Consider the following 9,247-nt stretch of genomic DNA (forward strand, 5'->3'; position numbering starts at 1 on the left):
CCTCAATGCAAGGCAGCCATCCTGAGCCTCCCCCTGGACCCCCCACCAACCATACAGGCTATGTTAGAAGTTTGCGCTGGGAAGGCACCACACCTGCAACCTACCAGCTCAGAGAGACAGCGGCCCAGAGGAATGGCCTCAGTGGGAACAGCAATGCATCGCCCTGCAGCGGACCAGAGGAGGACCACAGGCCCGAACGCCAAACCACCTCCAACTGCAAACGGCCAAAAGCGAGCCCCGCAGGCCAGGAACACCTGCTTCCTATGTGACCGGCCTGGACATTGAACAAGGGACTGCCCGCTCAAGTGGCAGTTCCAGCAATTTAAAAGGAACATGAACCTGGGGGACAGGAGGGCCTTAAGCAACAAAAAAACTGAATGGGGAGTGCGCGCCCGCCCCACGTGAAGACAAAAAAGGGACGGGACGCGAGGGGGAGGGGGAACTCAAAGAGACCAAACTATCGGACATGACTTTAAAACCGGACTTGACTTCCTTTTCTGATGGTTCTTTCAGGTTGCAGCTGTTGACACCGCTCCACCTAAAGACCAAAGAGTGGCATACCACACCGGTAAGCACTGGTGGTGAGCTGTGGGCAGAAGACCAAAGCCCTGACAGGTATGTCATAGTCGGAAGTGTTACCTGCACACCACAAGAGATCGAAGTCGCTCCGGGACTAATGACATCTAGTCCTGAAGGACCCGTTCTCTGGCTGCGCTGTGTCCACCCACCTCTGTTCCTGCCAGGAGGGCAGACAGTCCCCCAGGCTATCCCTGTGGAAAGGCCACCCCCAACGGTGTGTGCCACACATGCTATAGGGACAGAGAAGCCTCGGGTAGGCTGTGAGGTCAACAGAGGGGAGGAAGTCCTGCACCTCAGAGGGCTTCTAGACACAGGGGCAGATGTGACGATCATTCCCACACGGGAATGGCCAGCACATTGGGAATTGCAGAACATGACTGAACACGTGCAAGGTGTTGGGGGCATTCAATTGGCCAAACAATCAAAGAGCATCGTGCAAATCAAGGGACGGAGCGGACAATTGGCAAGCAGACGTCCGTTCGTATTAGACTACAAGGAATCCCTCTTGGGGAGAGACCTCATGCAGCAGTGGGGAGTTACAATTGACCTACCTGACCCCCCGAAAAATTTTTGGGTTGCGGTCACTGAAGAGCGCCCTACTCAAAAACTAAATTGGAAAACTGATCACCCCATTTGGGTAGAACAGTGGTCGCTCTATGGTGAGAAGTTGAAGGCACTCGAGAAGCTCGTGGAGGAGCAACTTGAAAAGGGGAATATCGTGGAATCCAACAGCCCCTGGAATTCCCCTGTCTTTGTTATCAAAAAGCCTAACAAAGACAAATCGCGGCTCCTCCAGGACCTTCGTCAAATTAACAATGTTATCGAAGACATGGGCTCTCTCCAACCAGGGATGCCATCCCCAACGATGCTCCCTCAAAATTGGAATCTGGCAGTAATTGACATCAAAGACTGCTTTTTCCAAATTCCCCTGCACCGTGACGATGCCCTGCGTTTTGCCTCCTTGATTCCTGTTATCAATAGAGAAGCCCCAAGGAAAAGATACCATTGGAAGGTGTTGCCACAGGGTATGAAGAACAGTCCAACCATCTGCCAATGGTATGTCTCTTCCTTGATTGCCCCAGTTCGCGCAGCAGCAAAAGAGGCCATCATCGTCCATTATATGGATGATGTCCTCGTGTGTGCCCCCGACAATGACATGCTTGCCAGTGTGCTCGACCTGACAATCAATGCATTGGTTGCTGCAGGGTTCGAGCTCCAAGAGGGAAAGATTCAACGGATGCCACCTTGGAAGTACCTGGGCCTACAAATTATGAAGCGGACCATTGTGCCGCAAAAATTGGCTATTAATACTAACATCAAGACTCTGGCAGATGTCCACCAGCTGTGTGGGTCTTTAAATTGGGTGAGGCCGTGGCTGGGTCTGTCCAACAAAGACCTAGCCCCCCTTTTTGATTTACTAAAAGGGGGAGAGGAGCTTAGTTCTCCCCGGACACTCACCCCAGAGGCGCAAACAGCTCTGGAGAAGGTGCAACATCTAATGTCCACCAGGCAGGCAAGCAGGTGTAGGCCTGACTTGCCATTCAAGTTCATCATCCTGGGTAATCTGCCACACTTGCACGGGGTTGTCTTCCAATGGGAAGACAAGAAGAAGAAGAGCAAAGAGGACCAGGACCGGAGGGATCCCCTCTTAATCATAGAGTGGGTATTTCTCAGCCATCATCGGTCCAAGAGGATGACACAGCCACAAGAGCTGATGGCTGACCTGATCCGGAAGGCTAGGATCCGGATCAGAGAGTTATCAGGATGTGACTTCGACTGCATCCACGTGCCAATTAGGACAAAAACGGGCCAAATTACTAAGGCGATGTTGGAGAGTCTGCTTCAAGATTGTGAAGCATTGCAGTTTGCTCTGGAGGGCTACACAGGCCAAATTTCTTTGCATAGGCCAGCCCACAAAATATTCAATTCGGAAATTCAATGCGAGTTAAATACAATAAGCGTTCGGAGCAAGGAACCTCTAAAGGCCTTGACAGTTTTTACTGACGCGTCCGGGGTGTCCCATAAGTCCGTGGTGACTGGGAAAAATGCCCAAACTCAGCGGTGGGAGGCTGACATCAAAGAGGTGGAAGGATCGCCTCAGGTTGCTGAGTTGGACGCAGTCGTCAGGGCTTTCGAAAGGTTCCCCGAACCCCTAAATTTGGTAACAGACTCTGCATATGTTGCAGGGGTAGTCTCCAGAGCCGAGCACGCCATTTTGCGTGAAGTCTCCAACATGGCCTTGTATGAGTTGCTCTCAAAGTTAATAAATCTGGTCTCCCACCGAGAGCAACCATTTTACGTGATGCACGTCAGGTCACACACGGACCTGCCCGGGTTCATCGCAGAAGGCAACAGGAGGGCAGATGCCCTTGCTGCGCCAGCTGCGATGGCCCTGACTCCAAACGTGTTTGAGCAGGCCAAAATCACCCATCAGCTGTTCCATTAGAACGCTCCTGCCCTAGTTCGTCAATTTGATCTAAAGCACCACCAGGCCAGGGCGATTGTGGCTGCATGTCCAGAATGCCACCAGCTAGCTCTTCCTGCCATTGGTACTGGCGCAAACCCCCGTGGACTTAACAGCTGCGAAGTGTGGCAGATGGACGTGACACATGTTGCTTCATTCGGCAGAATGAAGTACGTACATGTGTCGGTTGATACCTTCTCGGGAGCAGTTTTTGCCTCTGCCCACACAGGGGAAAAGGCTAGCAATGTCCAAAAGCACTTAGTGCAGGCATTCGCTACCCTGGGCATCCCCAAAGTCATCAAAATGGACAATGGCCCAGCGTATACGTCCAAGGAGTTCAGGAGCTTCCTACAGCAATGGGGAATAGAACACAAGACTGGCATCCCCTATTCCCCGACAGGTCAAGCCATTGGAGAGAGGGCCCACCAAAACATCAAAAGAATGCTCCAGCGCCAGTGCTCCTCCAAAAAGCTAGAGTCACCTGCTGTCAGGCTCTCAAAGGCATTGTTCACCCTAAATTTCCTCAACTGTGCCTTTGAGAGCCTGAACCCACCAATCGTGTGGCACTTTGGGCGGTCTCAGCAGTTGCAAATGAAAGAAAGGCCTCCGGTGTTGGTTAAGGACCCGGAGACTAGGGAGATACAAGGGCCTTATGAACTAGTTACCTGGGGGAAAGGGTACGCATGTGTATCCACCCCCGAGGGCCCTAGGTGGATCCCATCAAAGTGGGTGAAACCGTGTATCTCCCAGACCGTCAGGAAGGGAGATCAAATACCCCCCAAGACTGGGGTAGGTTAGTCGTGTGCCTCTCTGAGCCCCGAGCTCCAAGTTTATCCCAGTTGTTATCCCCAGTTTCAACCTCATTTTTCTAAGTTTTGTTTTAGTTTAGAGACATCGGAGATGGGTCCTGTGCCTTCAATCCAAGCCGTCGCCGAGGTTCTGCTGATCATCATCACCCTGCAGATGCTCCCATGGCTTGTGTCTTCATGGATAGTTCCTCAACCGGCAGCCAATGTATGGTCAGTTCTAGAGCGTACCATGGGTCACGACCACATATGCCTATCCACCGCTGCGGCCCAAAACCCCATGGCTACGTGTCTAGTGGGGATCCCTCTTGAGCAAGAAGAATTTACTTCTCTCCCCAAAAAGCTCGAGCCCATGCAAGGTTCATCAAATACGCGTAAGGCCTCTGTTGCCAAGCCGCCTGTCAACTTGCACCGTCCCCGGGTACCTTACCGGAGACGGCCCCCATTCAGCTGGCACCGTAGGGGAAAGCGTGACATAGACAACCCCCTTGAAAAATGGCTGCCCCAGCTCCCAAGGGCCAGTAGCGAGCCCCAGGAATTAGACCTCCTGGGGTCATACCCAGCTCGCTACTGCGTCCAGTTTCAGTTCGGGCTGTCCCCAGATCTGGAGTCTTTTAAGATCATTGCCCCAAGTCACCGGGAGTACAAAACAGACAAATGGTGCCTGGCCATCAGTAAAGTGACCACTGAAAATCCTCACCGGTCACGCCCGAAAAGGTTACCCCGGGGACTGTTCCTCATTTGCGGAGACAGGGTGTGGGCAGGCATCCCCTCTCGCCTATTAGGAGGCCCATGCACAATAGGCCGTTTGACGCTGCTGACACCCAACCAAACAGTAGTCAGTAATTGGGAGAAGAAAACATACCAAACCTCCGAATTGGCAGTCAAAAAACGTGAATTGGCCGAACTGGACCAGAATTGTGATTCAGAAGTAATCCATTGGTCCAGACCAAAAGGGGTTGCAATCACCGTGCTCTTGCCATGGGTGGCTGCAGCCAAAGCTTTAGGGGAATTAGGCCACTTAGAATGTTGGGTCGCCAAGCAAGCAAACCTTACTTCAAGCGCCCTAAGTGACCTCCTAAAAGACGAGGAACTGACCAGACAAGCCACCCTACAAAATAGGGCGGCCATTGACTTCCTACTCCTCCTCCATGATCACCGGTGTGAGGAGTTCAAAGGACTATGCTGCCTCAATCTATCATCGAGGGCTGAGAACGTCCACAAGACCATCGATAAGATGCAGGCCATGGTGAAGCAGATTCAAAGAGAAACTGGCGACTGGCTCGGCAACATCTTCAGCAGATGGGGATTATCCAGGTGGACTAGATCCATTCTCCGAACCAGACTGATCTTGTTTTTTATTCTCTTAGTTGTCATAATTATGTTCGGGCTGCTGAAAAGACTGTTAACCAACATGATTATGAGCTCATCCTCCCCTGCAGAAATCAACCAAGCAGAGCTCCCCAAAGACTTTGAACTCGAGCCTATGGCCCAGGAGATGACATGGTTCGGGGACCTGTACCCAGACTCAGAGTACTGTCCCCAACCCGAATTCATGTCATCTTGAAAAAACAAAAAAGGAGGCTTAACTGTGGGAGTGTGTTTGCTTTGGTTCAGTCCAGGTCTCCCCTCTAAGTTCTTTAAGTTTGGTGTACCCCAGTTGGCGCCCCCCCTGTTTTATTAAAATCACCCTATGTGTCAGTTTTGTCTCCTCCCAGGACCCTGTCTGTCACTCTGCCACCCCTCCCAGGCTTCTGGAAAGTTCTAGCCAGGGGGCCAGGTGATTGGTCCGGGGAAAGGAGTCCCTCCCTTCCCCTGTTACAGTTGGTTCCCTTATGTGTCCCTCGTTCTGTTTGCCACACCCTTCCCTTCCCTGGTTGGTTAATCTGTAATCCCCCCCATGCCTCCCCCACCCCATAAAATCCCCTGCACGAGATCTGCAGGTGGTCAGAGTTGGGCACCCCCTGGTGGTTGAGGTCCCCCCGTTCGGAGGACCAATAAACTTTCTGGATTTAACCCAACTCTGAGCCTGCCCCCTTTCCTCTGCCATCTGCCTTCATCGCCGCGGTCCCTTGGAAGGACCCACGAGCCAGACCTCTGTTCACTCCGATAGCAGAGGCTGGCCCCCGCAGCCTGCTGTGTCCTGAGCTGACCGGGCTGAGTGGGAACTGTTCCCAGAGGACACAAAGGCAAAATCGGAATTTCAAGGCCAGATTGCAGGCTGAATTCCGGAGTTAAGAGCTTTCCTCTGGCAGAGTTTTCCTGTCTGTGAGCAAACATGGGGGGTGTGAATGAAAGAATCCCTCCTAACAGCCCATTAGAGCTGATAACAAAACACTGGAAATGGCTGACAGGGCAAAAAACTACTTTGGACACCCGAGAATTGATCAGACTGTCCACACCGGTTTGACCGATTTTAAAATTAAGTCAAGGAAATTGGCCTTGCTATGGGAGTTTGGAAAATAACATCATTAATGACCTGATGGTAGAATTGAGATCATTACGTAGGTTTGATGAACTAAGATATGCAGAACTTTTTACTATGTATTTGAACAGGGAAGAAGCGTATGTGGTAGACAAAAGAAATATGGAAATGGCTTTGAGGAAGAGAAAGGGAAAGAAAAAGCTGCAGCAAGCTGACTCGTATACTAATACGGACAGAGAAATTGATATGACAGATACAGATATGGTAGCATCAGGTTTGCGCACCGGGGGGGGTCTCCCCCCCCGGTTCAACCGCCGAGGCGGCTCACACAGGTGGGGGCGGGGGATGGGGGAGCAGTAGCTCCCCCACTGCCACTGCCGCCGCCGTCGCCACCGCCTCCCCTATCCCCGCCACTATCCGAGGGGGGGCAGGGGAGGGAGCAGGCGGCCGGCTCCAAGCCGGAGGAGCGGAGCGGGCCCCCCCCACCCCCAGACTCGTCAGGGGCAGAGGGCGATCGCAGAGGTAGGAGAGATGCAGAATAGCCACCGCCCCCTGACTTTTCCAGAGGCAGGGAAGGGGTGGATTGGCCGCTGCCCCCTGACCGCCCCAGAGGCAGAGAAGAGGCAGGTATGCCACCCCCCCCTGACTTTTCCAGAGGCAGGGAAGGGGTGGATTGGCCGCCACCCCCTGACCTTTCCAGAGGCAGAGACGGGGAAGGGGGAGGGGAAGGGGCAGGCTGGCCGCCTTTCCCCGAGTACCCTGAACACAGAAGTGAAGGTAGAAATGGACACGGGCAATTGCGGTGGCATTCCCCAATACAGACAACCGCAAGTTTCCGAGCCAGAGACAGGAGGAGCCTCTTGCTCTCCCCACCCTGCGGCACAGGCAGTGTTAAAGCTGAGGGCAGATGGGATGGCCCCGACCCAGGCGGCTCTTACAGAGCTAGGGACGGGAGAACCTGCTTGCAGCCCCTGCCTCCCTACCCCTCCACTGCCGCAAAGAGTGAGACAGTTCCTGATCAACATTTGCCTGGAACAAGTTTTAAAACCAATGAACCAATTTCAATTAAAAGCAAATGGGATGATTTTAATACAGATGGTTCTTACGGGGAGGGTGATCGAAGAAGGGGCAGGGTAGCCCGAGAAGCTATGAGAGCAGTCAGTCCCGTCACTAAACACACAGGGTCCGAAACAGATAAAGGGGGGGAGGAAGAACTTGTATTAGAAGCACCTCTGAGACAGGCTGTGGGAAATGAAGGAGTCATTTAAATAAAGGCACCATTTTCTCTCGGAGAATTACAGCAGTGGAAAAACTCAATTGGGAAGTACAGGGACAACCCAGAGAGAGTAGCTATGCGTGTAGAAATGGCCATAAAATCCCAAAACCCAGATTGGGGTGATCTAAATGTTATGCTAGATGAATTATTGGATAAAACAGAGAGAGAAATGGTCAACAAAGCTGCTATATCTGCTATAGAAACTCAAATTGCAACTGGGAGTCTTCAAGGGTCAGTTAATGATATCTATCCCCTAGCAAACCCTAACTGGGATCCTAATGTCCCAGAACAGATGGAAAAGCTGAAGCAATACCAAAAATGGGTGGTTGTTGGGTTAAAATGTGCCTTTCCTAAAGCAGTGAATTGGGCTAGGTTGTATGAGATCAAACAAAATCCAAATGAGACCCCCACAGAGTTTCTAAATAGGCTTAAAGACGCTGCACAAAATACACTACCTTAGACCCTGACTCACCTGAGCAGCAGATGCTGATGCCATGAAGATTTTTGCCTTTTATTTTATACCCCTGTTATACCTTTTTACAACTTCTGTATTCCTAGTGCTTTTTGCCTACATTCTTGGACTTGTTTGTTAAGCTAAGAGACTAAACATTTTAGAAGCTTCGTAGCTAGAGATCAGTGTGCCTCAGACCCCAAGGTCCTCTCCAGAACACATTCTGTAAACCAAGATAGAACCATCCAGGGGAAGGTTCCTTGGGGAGGGGGGCTCACTTGAGCCTCTCATTAGGGAATCTTTGATAGATATGCTAATTAGTAAAACCTATAATGTTATACCCAATGTTGAGGAACAGAGGGACAGAGATTAGACTCGGCGGGGTGCATCTCGATGCATATGACCTGGACGTGTGCACCTAAGGATCCTTAAAATAAATACCAAGGTAAAATCCCTTTTCCCCTTCTAACTGTGTATGACTCTTGATTTTAAGACCAGGAAAAGGCATCACTGCAGCAGGAGAATGCAGAGGAGTGTGTATCTGTGTCCTTGAACAACTGCTTTGAAAAGTTCGCTTGTTTTTTTTCTCTCCCCCCTCTCAGGCTCAGTTGAAAAGCACAGAAAGGCACAGAATTAATTTCTGGGCATAGAGCAGCAATAGGGGATACACATCATAAAGTCGTCCCAAGACAAGCCCATGACCAACAAATTGGAAGAACATTCCCTGAAGAAACCTAGCCACCAACAGTGGGAGAAAATACTAGGGCTGTAGCCTCAAGGTGAGGAGGGGCTCTTTTAGTTTAAAACCATTACCTCTTGTCCTATTGCTACAAAGAGCATGGTGAGGCACAACTTTCATCTTGTGTAGTTTCTTCACCTGCGAAGCAAGTCAAGGTCGAGATGGTCATTGTGATCCTGGGCAGGTGGCAGATGCTCCCATGTGTGCCTTGCTCCTTACTGGTTATGCGGAAACATCTGTGCTGGCTCAGCTTCAGATCTGCTTGTCCAACAAAATGGTCAGGTCTTTTTTCCTAAAATTAACTCTTCATCCCACCCTGCCTGCAGAATCCCAAAATACTGCTGAAAACATATGTTACTATGGTTGGGGCAAATTTCACAGTGACCAGGACAGTCCAATGAGAAAGGGAAAACTTTGGGAGGGCTTTAGGGAAGGGGTGTTCCAATTGATGGGACAAAATCTAAATAATCAAACCCTCCGAAAAGCTGAAACAGTCTTGATATTGCA

This window comes from Aphelocoma coerulescens, assembly GCF_041296385.1.
Source record: "Aphelocoma coerulescens isolate FSJ_1873_10779 chromosome W unlocalized genomic scaffold, UR_Acoe_1.0 ChrW_unloc_scaf_2, whole genome shotgun sequence".
NCBI classification, from domain to species: Eukaryota; Metazoa; Chordata; class Aves; order Passeriformes; family Corvidae; genus Aphelocoma; species Aphelocoma coerulescens.